The sequence below is a fragment of the Bidens hawaiensis genome, unplaced genomic scaffold (genome assembly GCF_021521415.1).
Source record: "Bidens hawaiensis isolate Kalapana, Puna unplaced genomic scaffold, B.hawaiensis_p1.1 tig00009864_1, whole genome shotgun sequence".
Lineage (NCBI taxonomy): Eukaryota > Viridiplantae > Streptophyta > Magnoliopsida > Asterales > Asteraceae > Bidens > Bidens hawaiensis.
The window spans coordinates 95,548-112,227 of NW_027491742.1; the positions used below are offsets into that span (position 1 = coordinate 95,548).

The 16,680-nt window shown below is 36.0% G+C and overlaps 1 non-coding gene across 1 annotated transcript; it reads left to right on the forward strand.

Moving 5' to 3' along the window:
- The first annotated feature begins 370 nt into the window (after positions 1-370).
- On the forward strand, positions 371-477 carry LOC143533761 (small nucleolar RNA R71). Its single transcript, XR_013135416.1, has one exon. It is a non-coding gene; the product is annotated as a small nucleolar RNA R71 (small nucleolar RNA).
- Positions 478-16,680: the final 16,203 nt, after the last annotated feature.

Here is a 16,680-nt window from a genome sequence, read left to right on the forward strand (position 1 = left end):
GGTTGTTGACGAAGTCAACCTCCTCCTGATTTCTACCCGGCTTAAGAGACAGTCAATGATGTCGTGACCCCTTCGGCAAACCTCTCACTTCGCGACACTCTTAACGGTAAAATCTCTAACGAGTTTGTTCAAAGCATCAATTTGCGCCTGCATGCTAGTGCTCGAATCGACCTAAAGTACTCCTCTCGATGACGTGGAAGACTTTTTACCCTCGGGCCCCTCGTAGCTCGCTGCAATATCATCAAAAAGTACGACACACTCATCGGGATCCTTGTTCTTAAGGAGGTTCCCATTAGCAGTTTGGTTCAACATCTCACTCACGTGTTGTGTGGCTCCATTGTAGAATTTCTCGAGTAGCATCCACTTATCTAAACCATGATGAGGACAACTAAGAAGGAGGTCCTTGAATATTTCCCAAACTTCCCCGAAAGACTCATCAAACCTCATGCGGAAGGAACAAATCTCTTCACGGAGTCGAGCAGATTTAGATGGCGGAAAGAATTTGGTCATGAATTTCTCTTGAAGGCCCGCCCAAGTGGTGAAGGATCCAGCAGGTAGTGACTTCAGCCATTTGCAGGCTTTGCCGGCGAGTGAGAAGGGAAAAACAGGGAGATAGATGTCTTCATTGTTCATGTTGCTGATATTGAAACTTTCGCAGATTTGAACAAACATGTCGATGTGGTTTGAAAGATCTTCGCTCTCTAGCCCTTCGAATTGGAGTACGGTTTTGATGAGTTGCCAGCGGCGGCACCGTTCCGTAAAGTGATTATTGAGTGAGGATTCGTTGTCGGCCTACCATAGTCAGCTACTACTCTCCTAGGCGGTTGGTCACCCTTGTTCTTATCCCTAGAAGAAACGAAAGAAACAGAAGAAGAAGAATCAGAACCTGTCGGTGAAACATAACGCTCTCTCTCGGGCTTGACTTTCTCGGTATCGTCAGATGTTTCAAGCTTCGGCGGTCCTTGTGAGCGGGTATGACGCATACGACTAAAAAGAAAAATTAAAAATTAACTTGGCTAAAATTTAAACTAAAAACAAATAAAAACAAATAAAAGCAAATAAGCAGGTAAAAGGAAAACATGTAAGTCTCCAAACTCGGGTTGTTCGCTAATCGCCTCAAACCGTGTCCCTTGCAACGGCGCCAAAAACTTGATGTGCGAAAAAATATATATAAATAAAACATAAATCACAACTAAGCTTTAAAAAACAAACAACCTATCCTAGTTCACACAAACGACAAGTGTACCGGTCGCGTATAGCAAAGAAAAGGAAAGTCCGGATATCGAACTCGAAGACACGTGAGAACGGCTCAGATTATAAGCCCTAATCCAAGTCCTACCCTAATAATATTTCTAATTGATTTTATTATTTTTTAATTTTATTTTAATTGGTTTAACTAACTTACTTAACTTAATGAAACTAACTGGAAAACTTAATGGCACTAACGAGGTTTTAACGAATATGGAGAAACGACTACCTAGGCAAGAATCCTATTGGCAGTTCAACGGTTAATGGAACTAACTATTCCTACTGAAAAACCGTTCAGTTTCTCCAAGCTCGTCTTTTACCATCTCAAGGAGAATTGTTTGGTGAAGAATCGTCGCAACAAGTTCTTAATGTATCCGAGATTTGTACAGCTAATTATACAAGATCTGATTCCTGATCTTGTAAATGATGAGACTTTAGAAGATGATGTGTTAAAGTTGGAACACATGATTGCTGATACAATGAAGAGAATGAAGATATGCCGCCAGAATAACGTCCAAATACCAAACGTTTAATTGATAACTTGGCGAAATAAAATTATGTATGTCCCTCTAATGATCGTTGGATCCATGATGACTCGGATTTTGAATGTGAAGAGGGACCAGGTGGGAACAATGGTGATGATGGTGGTAATTATCAGGGTGGATATGGTGGAAATGGAGGTTATGGACGACGTGTTGACTTTGAGGCAACCATCTCATATGCTGCTCAATGAAAATGTAAGGGCAAGGAAAAACTGCAGGATCAACCATCCAAGTGTCATATTAGGCACAGTTCGGGAGTAGAGATAGGTCCATAGGTGCCTAGGCCGTCTGTGCAACAACGGACGGTGGTGTCGCATAGTGTTAGCACCATGACACTTACTTTTACGATGACTGTTTCATCCGATCCAAGGCTTGGCTCAATTCCTCAATCTATTTTATCTCCTATGCCAATGCCTCCTGCAAAATCAACGGTGAGTTCTCTTACTTCTACAATGATGCCGAGACAACCTTCGGGTTTATCATTTAAAAGAATTAGTCGTCTACAAGGTCCAGTGCAGCCTATACCAGCTTCATTTCATGCTTTGCCACCTACACATCAGATGAATATGCTTCTTAGTTTGATTCATTTATATGAGAATCAATTGTCGGTTGATCGTCAATTTCAAGAACTAATGATGACGAATCAACGTCGTTTGATGGGTTATATCTCATATTGTCAAATGGAGATAAAGGAGTTGCGTGAGATTGATGCAGCTCAAGGGGTGAAAATGAAGGAGCAAGATGACCTTCTTCCTCAACTAAGTTGCAAAGACAACGCGTTAAAGAAATTGAAGAATGATAATGAAGATAAGGATCCTGCTGCTGCCGATGAAAGTGTAAGTGTGCCGAAACAAGCTCACGGCTCTTCTACTACAGTAACTAGCAGTGATGGTGGTGACGAAAATGATCGACATGTAGTCGTTTATCAAGATACGACTAATGTTAAGCCTATGGAGTCAATCAAAGCCAACACCGTGCTATTTATGGATTATGAGGTTAGTGTGGTGATAAGTACCGCCAACGCTGAAGAGATCGAGGAGGGTGAATTTGTTGATCATTCTCTGTCTCGTGATTAGATATCTTTATTGTTGGGGTTGATCGATGAAGAGATGGATGCGTTGGAAGCTGAAGAAGATGCGGAGGTTTTGAATGATGAAGAAGTCTTGCTTGAAATGAGTATTCCACACTAGAATACGTCATTTATTTATGAAGATGAGGAGATCGAGATCGAAGATGTGACGGTAGAGGAGTACCCTGATCTATATACACAATCAAATGTTGATCAGGGTATTCCATCATTCACAGAAGAACATGCTAAAGCTATCGAAAATCATCTTGAGAAGACAACAAAATGGAAAGATAAAGTGTCGGCAAAGGGATCAATCTCGTTGGATCTTGATGCTGAGGGGTGGTTTGGAAATCACAACAAGTCCTTGACTTCGAAGATCATTGAAGCCTATCGATACGTTGATCAAGAACACAAGCTGGATGTCAGTGCAGTGCCAAAGCGAATCAGAAGACTACATTCAAAGCCGTACAAACAGTCAAAGGTCACATCGTTTCTTGGTTATTCGATTCTGAGTTAAGGGTTTGTATCATTAAGTGAGAGAACGGAGTACAATATTTTCAATATATTACTGACGTTCTCTCACTGCCGAGGTGGGATTTGCAGACGCTCGCCTATCGGCCTTTCACCAACCGTGGTAGAAATCAATTAGCAAGATGGTTCCACCAACATCTTCTCTTTAAGGTCAACCACGGGTTTAAATTTTTTTAACTGCATGTGCCAACCAGGAAATATATAGATGAGATTGATCCTCAAACTGTTTGGAGGAAGCTTGTTCTTAAAGTAAAGCCGCCCAAAACTATGAAGCGTGTACCAGTGAAGACCTTTCCTCAAGATCTTCATCTTTTGTTTAATCGATGTACGATATCAGAACAGGCAGGACGGTCATTGTGTTGGGCAAAGGGCTGAAGACTAACTTTATTAGAGTTATAGACCAAATGTGGCTCGTTAATCTATCAGAGGCCAACAACGATGTTCTGTTCGAGAACAAGATTTTGTTTCCAAGACGTGAAGACTATGATCGAGCTATGAAATTTCAACGCGTTGTTTGTGTATGTCACGCGTTGGGAATTAGAAGTTGTCGTGATTGGAATACTAAGAGATTTAAGTAAAGTAAAGACAAAGAGCACCATACGAGGGGGTGTTTGTTAATGCACGGTTTTGGTCGCCTCGAGTCTTTGTAATCGTTTGTAATTTATTATTACTTTAATGTAAAGGCATTTTAGTAATTTATAAGTCCCATTCGTTATGTTTATGGCTCATTTGTTAAGAATGTTTAACGAATGAGGCCTATAGTATTTTTCACTGTCCATTCGTTAAGGATGTTTAACGAATGGACATCAATCATTATGTAATGTATCCATTCGTCATGAAATGTCGATGAATGGGGTATAGCGAATGAGTCATCTGCTATACCATCGTTGTTTCTTGTGTAATGAAGACGAATGAAGGCCATTCGTTACATAATACGTAACGAATGCCATTCGTCTTCTATATATTGGCTGTTTAGCCTACAGATTAATTTAAGTGTTTTAAAAGTATTTCTACCTTGCCGTTACTTTGTCCAATTATTCACTCAACACTTCGTTAACATTATCAAGCCTATTATACATATATCATATAACTAGATCTTGTGATTGATCAATATGAACGGTTCAATTGATTGAAGTTCTCGTGTGTTCAAACTATTATGTGAGTATGATGGACGTCTCCAAATGCGAATCAAATAAAGCATATAAGCATATAACACGTTAGCCATAAATTGATACACAAACATGATTTAACAATTGTAATTGAGTATTATATAGTAATAAAATATCTACTAATGCATATGTCCCCAAAACGAAAAATGAGTAATAGAGGGGAGTGAGATACTCACCTTATCAGAAGATAAAAAGAAGATAACACTAAGATAAGAATGAAGACAGTAGATCAAACTTTGACGTTAAAGCATAATGAAGAATAAATGCGGAAACAATAAATATAGATAATCGACGGATGGAAATAAAGTTGGGAAATTGATGATCGATTATTATTAATTTGATTAACATATATATTAGTTGGATTTATTATTTTTTATAGATCTTGGACGAGTAACATATTTTAGTTAACTTATTATGTAAAAATATATGCTTATAGTATATAAATACAAAAAGGTTAATTTAAATCACTTAAATATACATATAAGATACATATTTTTCACACCCTGACTAGGTAGTTGCGGGAGCATAATACGGGAATGTAACAGATAATACTGGTATCAACCACATTGTTTATAAAACAAACTAATTTACATCATAATACATTGGTTGGTACTAAATTTACAAACTAAGTGAATAACATTAAACCAATTCTCGGCTTCTTATTCATTATTATGTACTGATATCTACTCACAGCGATCCAACTTCACTTCTAAACACCAAGCACGTAAGCAACTATTCCATCTTTGGCTCACCTGAAAAGCATGTTAAAACGGGTCAACTACGTGTAGTTGGTGTGTTTCAAGTTTCACGAGTACGAACAAAATCAGTATATGAGTTCGTAAAGTTCACAATATGTATGTATATATGTATGTGTATGATGTTTTTATACTAACCCACAAGTGAAACCGAAACGAGCTAAAACACATGGCCACCCTTGCCCATGCACTCGCGTTGGCATTTAACAGCCACTTTGCCCCAGGTATGTACTATGTCTAACACCACATAGCATAATGTAACAAGTTTAAATGACAATGTGCAACTGGGTTAACTTGTTCCGGCTACCCCTCCAACTCTATCAGTTGGGTTTGTCAAACCGATAGTACTATCCACACGTCACCGGCACGAAGTTAATCACTTGTGTTTATGGGGACTTTCAAGTGTTAGTACTTAGATAATTCACATCATCACGTGTTTTCAAGTATATAAGTATATGTAAACATGCTTTCCACCCCAAAAGTTCATAAAACAGCTTAGAAAGTGGGGTCGTCGAACTCACCTTATCGTAGTTCCGGCTGGTAATACGTGTCAGTAAGTAGTGTGCCTCGATTATAGCTTGTGTCCTATAACCGGTATCGTACCGTTAATACTAGTATAGTGTTTAAACTAAATCGAGCTGTATAACTTAGTCTGCGTATAGCTGATAGGCCCAGAATATGACCGTAGTCTTAGATTGTGACGTTGTACGCTATGAAATGTTTAAAACCAGATTTGGCTCAGTTTCACCATTTTCCGAGCCTGGCCAAGTTGATCGTTTATGCGTTTCGGGATTAGGTAAGATCACACAAACTTAGTAAACATATTGATTGATAAAATGATTTGATTTATAAAAGAATTTTGAAGTTTCGGTATCTGGATTGAGCACAGGGTTCGTTTCCATTTTCACACGGGTTTGATTATACAAAACGCGTACAATCCACCCGAATTGTTCGGAATTCTCGTAAAAAGTTCGTTTTTATCAAATTCATCTAAAACTATGACATTTGACCACTTTTGACATTTTGACATACCAGTCAGTCCGTTAAACACAAAACTGCCGGTTTCGTTAAAACAAATATAGTTTAAATCTTTGATTAATCATAACTAATTATGCACTTATATATAAATTATGGAAATTTATGTAAAAATAAATTAAAATATAGAGAATTTAATAAAATGATTTTCGGAAATTTTAAGATTAATTACCAAATTTGAACAGGAACTCACTTATGTGATCCCTGATGTCCCTGCAAATTTTCATTACCTAAAAACAAGCACGTCACAATCGAAGCACAAACAGACCCTAAACGTGTTAACCGGTAATACCTTGTCGGTTTTTGGCGATTTTCGATGGCTTAAACGACTCTCCGGGTATTGGGTTGCAAACTCAGTGTATCTACATATCATGTAACATCAAACCAAGCATAAATCATCCATTGAACAGCCTTGTTAGTTAGGGTTTCGGTTTTGGTTTCAAACCGTAAAAACGTTGTATTCATGTATTAATCCGCGTTTTTGACTAAAAATCTATATGTTTCTATTTTATAGACTTGTTTAACATCAAAACATGATTTTACTTGATTTTTGTGGTTTTTGAATGGCTAAACATGTTTAAAACTAATCAAGAACTAACTTTCCAAGCTTAAATCATGTAAATCAAGTATGAGATTAATAAAAATTAAGATGTTACCTCTAGGGTTTGGCTGGAGGATGTAGAAGGTCAGCAGAGAATGAAGTTTCTTGATTTTTATTTGTCAAAATATCTTGTTTAGTATAATATATACAAGGTGCTAGAAAAGGGTGGGGTAGCCACCCCTTGCGTCCGCAATTTAGGAGGCCCATTGGGCGTCACCTTGGGCCTAATGGTGCCTCGGTATTCGTGTCACGCGTAAATTTCGGTCCAAAATTTAATTCGGGTTCGGTTTTTTCGCAAGAAAACTAGTTCGAGTGCGAAAAATAACGCGAAAACAAGTGTTTTTCGGCCCATTTTTGTAAAATAAGAAAAACGTACTAACTCGTTGTAAAAATCCTAAATATTTTCACGGATTGATTAAAACATGTCACGTAAGTGTTTTTAAATCTTTTTTTGGCTTAACGGATGCTATAATGCTCGTTTGGATGTTAACGATTGCGTTTAAACTTATAACGTATCGATATGTTAGCCTCTATAACATATATATAACTCAAATGGTTTTAAACGTATTGAGGCCTAAATATCAATATGTTAGCCTCTATAACATATATATAACTCATGTATGGCCCCTCGGTATATATACGGGTCATAATTAGTATCGGTAGGTTACTCGTTTAAGCACTACGAATTAACCGATTTATGGTTTAAATGTTACGTAATGAATAAGGTATACCTCGTTTTGTCACGAATATCACAATATATATGATCTTTATGTTTAAAAATTTAGGTTAATCATTTATATATGTAATAACTTTTATTTATAAACATCTTAAATATTTAGATTTAACAAGTTTTATTATATATGTACACATATATATGCACACATATATAGGGTTTTTAATAAAGATGTGGCAACACACTTGTAGCATTGTCGTTTTTTATAAAAGTATTGTTTATTTATGATTTTATAATATTTATAATATATTTATATAGTTACATATAATACATAATATAGCTTAAAAATATATTTACCAAAAATAAAGACAAAAACGGATTGGGGGGGGGGGGGGAGGTTCGAACCCGCACCCCAAGCCGTCCTCGTGGCTAAAGCCTATGCACCAGCCAACTGGGCTGGTGCCCAACTCATGATATAACTGGAAACAGAAAGATATAACCATATATGAAAAGAACCAGATTATATATAAACCCTAAGAAGATCAATCGGCCAATTCATGAATCAATTGGCCGATTAACCTTACGGTTAATAAAGATGATTGAAAAACGAATAAAACGTTGTATCGTATTACCTCTAAAGATGTTTAACTGCAGGTCCAAATGATCAAACTAAGGTCGGGGATAACTTGATTAAGAACTGGTACTTGAAAGGTGTTATAATCAAATTAAATAGTTGGGGTTTGAAAGACGAGGTTATAAGGATGGTTTCAGCAAGTTTGATTGTATTTTGGTGGTTGCGACATAGGATATTCATGAACGGGTTGATTTCGGTTAGTTATTTAAGCAATGCATATCAATTTTGATCGATTTTACAAATTAATGAGTGTCGGTAGGCCGTAAATGGAATGAATAACATCTAAAAAGATTCAATTACCATGATTGTGACGAGAATTGAGATCCAAGTTCTCAAATTGGGTAAACGGGTTCGTTATACGGGTCACGGACTTGGGTATACAAAATGGGTAAATGGGTTATTGGTTATAATAATCAGAAGTTGCATTTTAGTCCCTGAAGTATGAGGATGGGAACATAAATAGATTAAAGTATAGTTTTCGGGTTAAAATTGAATATATTTCAAAGTTATTTTAGATATTAAATAAATATAATAAACAAATAATAATAGCTAATAAATATTTGTTAAACGTGATATTTTTTTGATAAAATAACCAGAACATAAAAGCGATTCGTTTAACGGTTAATAAAATAAAATTTTAAAAATCCGAGTTGTTACAGTCTCCCCTACTTTAGGGAATTTCGTCTCGAAATTAAAGAATACTATAACAACATCATTAAATTTTGAGAAAAATAAAATTTTGAAATATAACTAAAAAACTAATCATAATATAGAGCTTTGAATAGTTGAGGCAAAGCTCCAAATGAAAATCCGATAAGGGCAGCTATTTATAGGATGTACCAGCGGCGTATCCACCATGCCCTTATCATCTGTATATTTGTATTGTTATCTCAACTACTTTTGATTCTATATTGTGACACACAAATATTCGAATTATGATTTCCATACGAGGACTTCGGTAATTAAATGTCGACCCGTAATTATTTAGATCATCGGATGGTCCACATAACTCGTCCTATTGTGTGGGTTACAAAACATTTGAAAGAACATGGTTTCGAGGAAACAGAAGTTTTAAGAAGTTTTAACTATAAAACTAGAAATTCACCAATGTATAAGATATTTCAAAAGTTGCAGTGGATTTTAATAAAGCAAAGAAATTTCTAAGACATCATTTAACGCAAAAGTATAAGTCTTGAAAGTTGTAAAGAGATATTTATAAATAAATCTTATTTATAAATATCGTAAATATTTATATTTAACAAGTTTTATTATATATATATATATATGTGTATATATATATATTTACATATATATACATTTACACACACACATAGGGTTTTTAATAAAGATGTGGAAAAAACTTGTAGCATTGTCGGTTTTTAGAAAACTATTGATTATTTATGATTTTATAATATTTATAATATATTTTATATAGTTACATATAATATATAAAATAGCTTAAACAAATATTTACCAAAAATGAGGACAAAAGGCCGGGGGGGGGGGGGGGGGGGGGTCCGAACCCGGCCCCCCCACCCAGCCGTCTTCCTGACTTAACCCTATGCACCAGCCAATTGGGCTGGTGCCTAACTACTTTTATAATATAAACCCTAACAAGATCAATCGGCCAATTCGTTAATCGATTGGCCGATTAACCTTGGCGTTAATGAATAGGATTGAAAAACGAACAAAACCATGTATCATATTACCTCTAAAGATGTTTAATTGAGGGTCCAAATGATCTAACTAAGGTCGTCGATAACTTGATTAAGAACTGGTACTTGAAAGGTGTTATAATCAAATTAAATATACGAGTTTGAACGGCAAGGTTATAAGGATAGTTTCCACAAGTTTAATTGTATTTTTGTGGTCGCTACATAGTATATTCATGAATGGCTTGATGTCAGTTTGTTAATTTAAGCAATGCATATCAATTTTGATTGATTTTACAAATTAACGAGTGTCGGTAGGCTGTAAATGGAATGGATAACATCTCAAAAGAATTAATTACCATGACTGTGAAGAGAATTGAGGTCCAAGTTTTCAAATTGGGTAAACGGGTTCGTTATACGAGTCACGGGCTTGGGTTTAGAAAATAGGTAAATGGATTAATGTTAATAATAATCAGAAGTTGCATTTTAGCCCCTGAAGTATAAGGATGGGAACATAATTAGATTAAAGTATAGTTTTAGGGTTAAAATTGGATATATTTCAAAGTTATTTTAGATATTAAATAAATATAATAAACAAATCATAATAAGCTAATAAATATTCGATAAACGCGATATTTTTTTATTGATAAAATAACCCGAACATAAAAGCGGGTCGGGTAACGGTTAATAAAATAAAAATTTAATAAATCTGAGTTGTTACAACTATTACTTCTCTTACAACTAGAATACACATTGCTGCCTCGAGAGCCAATCGTTTTCAAATTGGCCCAAGTGAGCCCCAAACTCAACAGGGGTTGTGTGCTGGTCCGTGTCATTGCCATAATGAGATACTTCAAGACAAAGGCTCTCAAGTGACCCTAGACCGGTCAACCGTACTTTCCGTTCCGAGTTTTCAAGAATCGCTTTTGTAAGATTGACTATGATTTATGAGGGAACCGAGATCTCAAATCCATCTTCAGCACTATACCTGTATTATTATTGAAAGAAAATTAAATAACTTATTTGATTTTAACTCTTTTAAGAGTTCAAGTCACACTGAGCGTACCCAACTTTAGTTAGGAAGCATCTGGCACATGGATATGAAATATATAGAACTCTCTAAAGTACATTTTACTAAAATCCTCTTTAGTCAAGTGCCCTACACCACAAAACGAAAATGGAATACAAAAATAGACCACAATAGGTTCATTAATTAGCAAGCTAATCAACTTGCCAATTCAAAATATATAACTTTTCTTTAAAATAATTCTTTTTGCGGTTTTGATTTTAATCACTAACCTGGAGGGCCAAGAGGGATCTTTCATCATAAATGTGCCCATTAACATCCACACCTTTGACTTTAAAAACCTTCATCTGTTCTTCAATATGAGCCAAATCTTTCTCTACACCACTCATTAACAACCAGATAACAATATAATACACACACAAAGTTTTCCTCTTTCTTGTAGTGTTAATCGATCAGATAAATAATTTAAACATGGAGGAAACCAAAAGAATATAACAAAAACAAGGGAGATATAGTAATACTACACCATTCATTAGAGAAAAAACTAAACATATAGAATATTAAAGGTTTACAAAGTAAAACCTTATCAATAATGTTTTGTCTTACTCATTTGAATAATCCTAGAACTTTGATTTCTACATGTGACTCGCTCAATTCTCGATCCTTATCTGCAGCATATAAAAACTCAAAGCTTGTTAACAATATAAAAGACCTCTGACTTGAATCGTTTAGATCATTTAAATTTTTTTATCATTGCTTGTTAACAATAGAAAAAAACTCATAGCTTGACTTTCCCAGCCACCATTATCGTTTTACATAAACAAACACCAATTCAAAGTCTCAAACAGTTAACAACCAATATCTGCGTTTACTACCAAAATGCCATTTACCCGTAACTATTCGAAATCATACAATCAAATTCTTAAACCGTTAACGAATAATAGAAAACAGTTTGTATAAAGCGAGAAGAAAAATCATGTAGTCTCCTAAATTTCCTGTTAACCAAATATGTAAATCTCACAAAACACTTTGACCCTTTAGATTTAAAACTGAATTGCATTTAACTTGACTGAAGCACATTTTGACTTCAGCAAAAAAAAATGTCCTCAAATTTGAACCGAGTGACTTTTAGTCAGTTGTCGTCATAACTTGTGTATAATTCCACTTGCTAGTGCCCTGTATATCTTAGAAATTTTCCTAACTTTGTTGATCTCATTGTTGATATTTCAGCCAACATAAATACTTTGTTACGTTCGGTCATTTATTTGCATTTATTTTTATTCGTTTACTTCGTAAACCATTTGTTTATAAACGAACATTAACGAAAACGTTAATTTTCCTAACGAACAAATAGAAAAAAGAAAACCATGTTCATCTAGTTATTCACCATGGAATAAGTCACAAACGTGTCTACATATAACAACAAAAGACATGCTATAGCTAAAAGTCACAAATATGTCTATACTCGAAACCCAAAAAAAAAAAAAAATTCCACGCCAAAATACAACAAATTAAGATATTTTAACAAAAAAACTGACGTGAACCAAATGTGGTTACTGGCGTTTCAGGTGAGCAGGTACGGGTCGTGAAGACTGTTAGTGAAGAAACTGTTGGGATGAGAAAATGGCCTAAGGAAAATTGGAATATTCTCAACCTCCCTGAAAATGGCTAAGTATGGACACCGAGCACACTTAGGTCTCCGAGCAAGCTTTTACTTAAGCCTAGCAAGGTATTTTGCCTTCCGGGCAAGGTTATCTTCTTGAAGTCTTCTTTAGTGTCAATCCGAGTAGGGTTCACTATGTCTAGCAAGGTTGTTCTTCAAAGCCAAGCAAGGTTTGCTTCTCAGCAAGCTCTTAGCTAAACCAAGCTTTTGAAGCCAAGTATTTTGGAAGATCTAGCAAGGTTATTCATTAATAAACAGTGGTCCAAGTATGCTTGAAGAAAGTTGATAGGAATTATCTTAAGGACTTTGTCGGGCAAGGTTCAACTCCGAGAAAGCTATAGCGCTACCAGCACAAGTCTACAATTGTCACACCCCCATCTAAGGCCTAGGAGTATGACCAAAAGTTGGTACCACAATTGTAAATAAATCAGAGTTACGGTTTAGTGCGAAAGACTTATAAAACTTGTGGATTTATAATATTTGCTTTTAAAAAAGACGAGATTATAAAATACCTGTTTAAGTTATACCAAAAGCATTACTTGTTATTTACAAACCACCATTTTAATAATTTTAAAGTTTATACAAAAAGATCCGAGCCATCGGATATCTTGAGCTTCTTTGTTCATCAAGCACTAACTTTGATCACCTGCAACATGTAAATAAAATACTTCAACAACGAATGCTAGTGAATATGCTGACTCTAAAAATATTTTCTTTTACTTTATACCCCTCGAGACTACGCCTGCCTCGGCCCATCGTGGCTTAGGAATAACAAAGTTAAAACAACACGTTTATAAATTCGAGTCTCTACACTAAATACCTCAGCAAACACCACAACGTTCGACTTAGTTAAGTACCAGTATGTATATACATGGTCGTGCTTCCTGCGGGAAAGCGTCTTACGACCAGGTGTGGTGCGGTGTGCCCACCGCGTACTACCACATATGTAAGGATCCAGACAAACGTATACTACAGCCTGAGGGCTAGGCTTATACTCTTATTTATAACGGTTTTAGGATCACATAGTCCCTTGTAAATCATTTTCATATAATACATTTGACTCGTTTGTAAAACAGTTTGTAAAGTTTGGGGGCGTATTCACCTTTTCACTTTGGGATCGGCTTCAAACACCGTCCGAGGGTCTTTCCCTTGCTATCTCGCACCTATAGTACGAGTATAACCATTTGTTAGTCGGATATACAATCCGACTTAAGACCTTTGGCCTTATTTTATAATATTTACCTCGATGAACCTTTAGTTCAAAATTTCTTATACTTTAAAACCTTTAGATTTAAAAGTAGTTTATAAACCTTTAGTTTATTTATAAAACCCAACGTTTCTTCTTCTCTAAGAAACGTATTCTTTTCTTTATTATTTAAGAATAGTTATTTATTCTTTAATAATATTTATAACAAAGAATTTATATACATATATAATTTCACACATATATACATATTTATAATTCTATCTTTTATTATTTCTTTGTTATATTTTCTTTCATTTTATCGAGGTATCGAGTATAACCTCGACTTAAGGGTTAAGCCTTTATAATATTTTATTATTATTTTCATTGGTGTTACACCTACCTTTGTTGGCTTATAGAAACCCTAATTATTCGAGCAGCACTTCAACGCCGCTTCACCTTCTTCTCGTTCAACCCTTTCTCTTATTATCCTTTCCTTGGTATGACAAACACCAATCTTTCACCACTTGTCGGCACGCCTTACAAGACTCACCATCTTGATATAGAGATATGACAAACATCTTCTTGGTCGATACGTCGGTGGAGAGTGGCACAAACTTCGGGGAAAGGTTGGTACGAAAAACGATGAAATCGTGGCACGCTTATCGAGGTGGGTTGAGTATATGATTGTTGGATCTTAGAGAGATGTTAGAGAGAGAGAGAGAGAGTAGATGACTGAGTTTGGGATGTGGAAATATGAATCCCGGACTTGTTATTAATAGGCAAAAACCTGGAAGCCCTTCGCGATACGCGATGGCCTCCGGCGCACCCTTCGCATATCGCGAAGTAGCCCGAGCCAGTCACCATATAGGTCTGCCACGTGTCGCCACGTGGTAGACGGTGTGCCACGTGTTGACACGTGGCAGACGACGTGCCACGTGTTGCCACGTGTCGGGACACGTGGCAGTCGGTGTGCCACGTGTGGACACGTGGTAGAACTTGTGCTAGAGGTGTTAGACCACGTCATCGCGATACGCGATGACATAACTTCAACTACGATCGCGTATCGTCGTTGACCCACTTCTAGAAGGTTTGACCAAGCCCTTCGCGATACGCGATTGACTTGTCCTTTGTCCCGTCGCGTATCGCGTTGGTACAGAAAATCAGAAATTTTAATTTAAACCCTAAGGTTTGGAATTTTGACTATTTAGGTCCTTTGACTTTGGAAACTTGACACTTTGAACTCAAAATTTTCTCGATGTTACAACAATGTTATCAGCACACTTGTGTTTGCTCAATAAGTTGTTCATTAAAAAGAGTTGAAGGGATCTCTGAAAATCAAGTTTACTCGTTGGATCATATCGGGCAAAATTTGCTATGGTTAAGAAGATTGAAGTCTGCTAGGTGAATATTTTCTAAGGAAAATATTCTAAGTAAGGTCTACCCAGAGAACTGTTCCCCATCACACTTTGGTTACCAGGTCTGCTCGAAGAAGACTAAAGCTCCAAAGCTTACCCGAAGACCTGTTTTACACTTAGAATTATTTGTAATTTGATTTAATGAATATATATATCATTAATTAGGGTTTCTAGAAGGAATGAAAGCTGTCAGGTAGGCCAATAAAAGGAATAATTAGGGCACGCCTAAAAAGACGACGGACAACCGATATTATTCTTGACTTTCTGTAACCTTGATTGATTCCCGTATGTATTCATATTACTATAAATGGAAATCTTTTGAGTAACAGTCAGTGTTTGTTTACTTTTGTATTTCCATGCAATATATATCGTGTTAGTGATTCCGCCGTTAACACGATATCTTTCTTACCTTAACATAGCAAGTCGTTAACCTATCTTGTCAACACCTCACAGTTTGGGTTGCGACAGTTGTGTTATGATCGTTATTCGGGACCGACAAGTGGTATCAGAGCTTGTGTCCTACTATTTGCGTATAGAATCATTGCTTGTTGTTGAAGATTTGAAGATGAAGAGTGACGTCAGCTGAAGCACTGCTTCATTGATCCGTGACGTCAGCAACTCTGTTTTTTCTTCCAGATATACAACTTTTGGTGTCTTCTTTCTCTCGTTTATATTAAAGTTTGAATTTTTACTTAGATCTAGCTCTTACTTGACCAGATACATCAGATCTGAGGATTTCATCCACAGATCTCAGAATTCTTCAAAAGAGTTTTGAGAGTTTGTTTAAGTTTTTCAACTGTTGTCATCAAAATCTTCTAAAAATCACAAAAATATGTCTAGTTATGAAGAGCAGGAATGGTTGTATGGACAGGTGAATTTCATCAAGTGGAAGGTACTGTTTGAAGCTGCTGTTTGTTACAATGATGTTGAAATGTGGACCACTATAAAAAATGGATCTTATACGGGTCCTACTGAAGGAACAAAAAGTAATCAAACTTTTGAAGCACGAATGAAAAATGTGGATGATAGAGCTTTGGCCATGTTAAAACTGGGTTTGTCTTGGGAGACATTCACAAAAGTTTCTCACCATCAGACTGCAAAGGCAATGTATGATGTCATATTTGAAATGTTCAAAGGCAACACTGAACTGAAGAATATCAAGAAGGAAAGGCTTAAACAACAACTTAATAGGTTCAAATACAAAGATGGTGAGAGACTCAAATCTGTGCTGGAGAGATTCCTGGCTGTTGTGAATGAGATAAGAAGAACTGATTATGTTGTTTCTGACTCTGAATTGAATACAAAGCCGTTGTCATCATTGTCAAAGGAATGGTACACTGCAAGCAAGTTTATAAGGCAGAAACCAAATTGTGACACATTGAAACTTTATGATGTGATTTGCTTTCTTCAAGCTGCTGAAATTGAAATGATAGAGAATGAAATGATCAGAGAAGACAAGCCTTACTTCCAAGTATCAAAT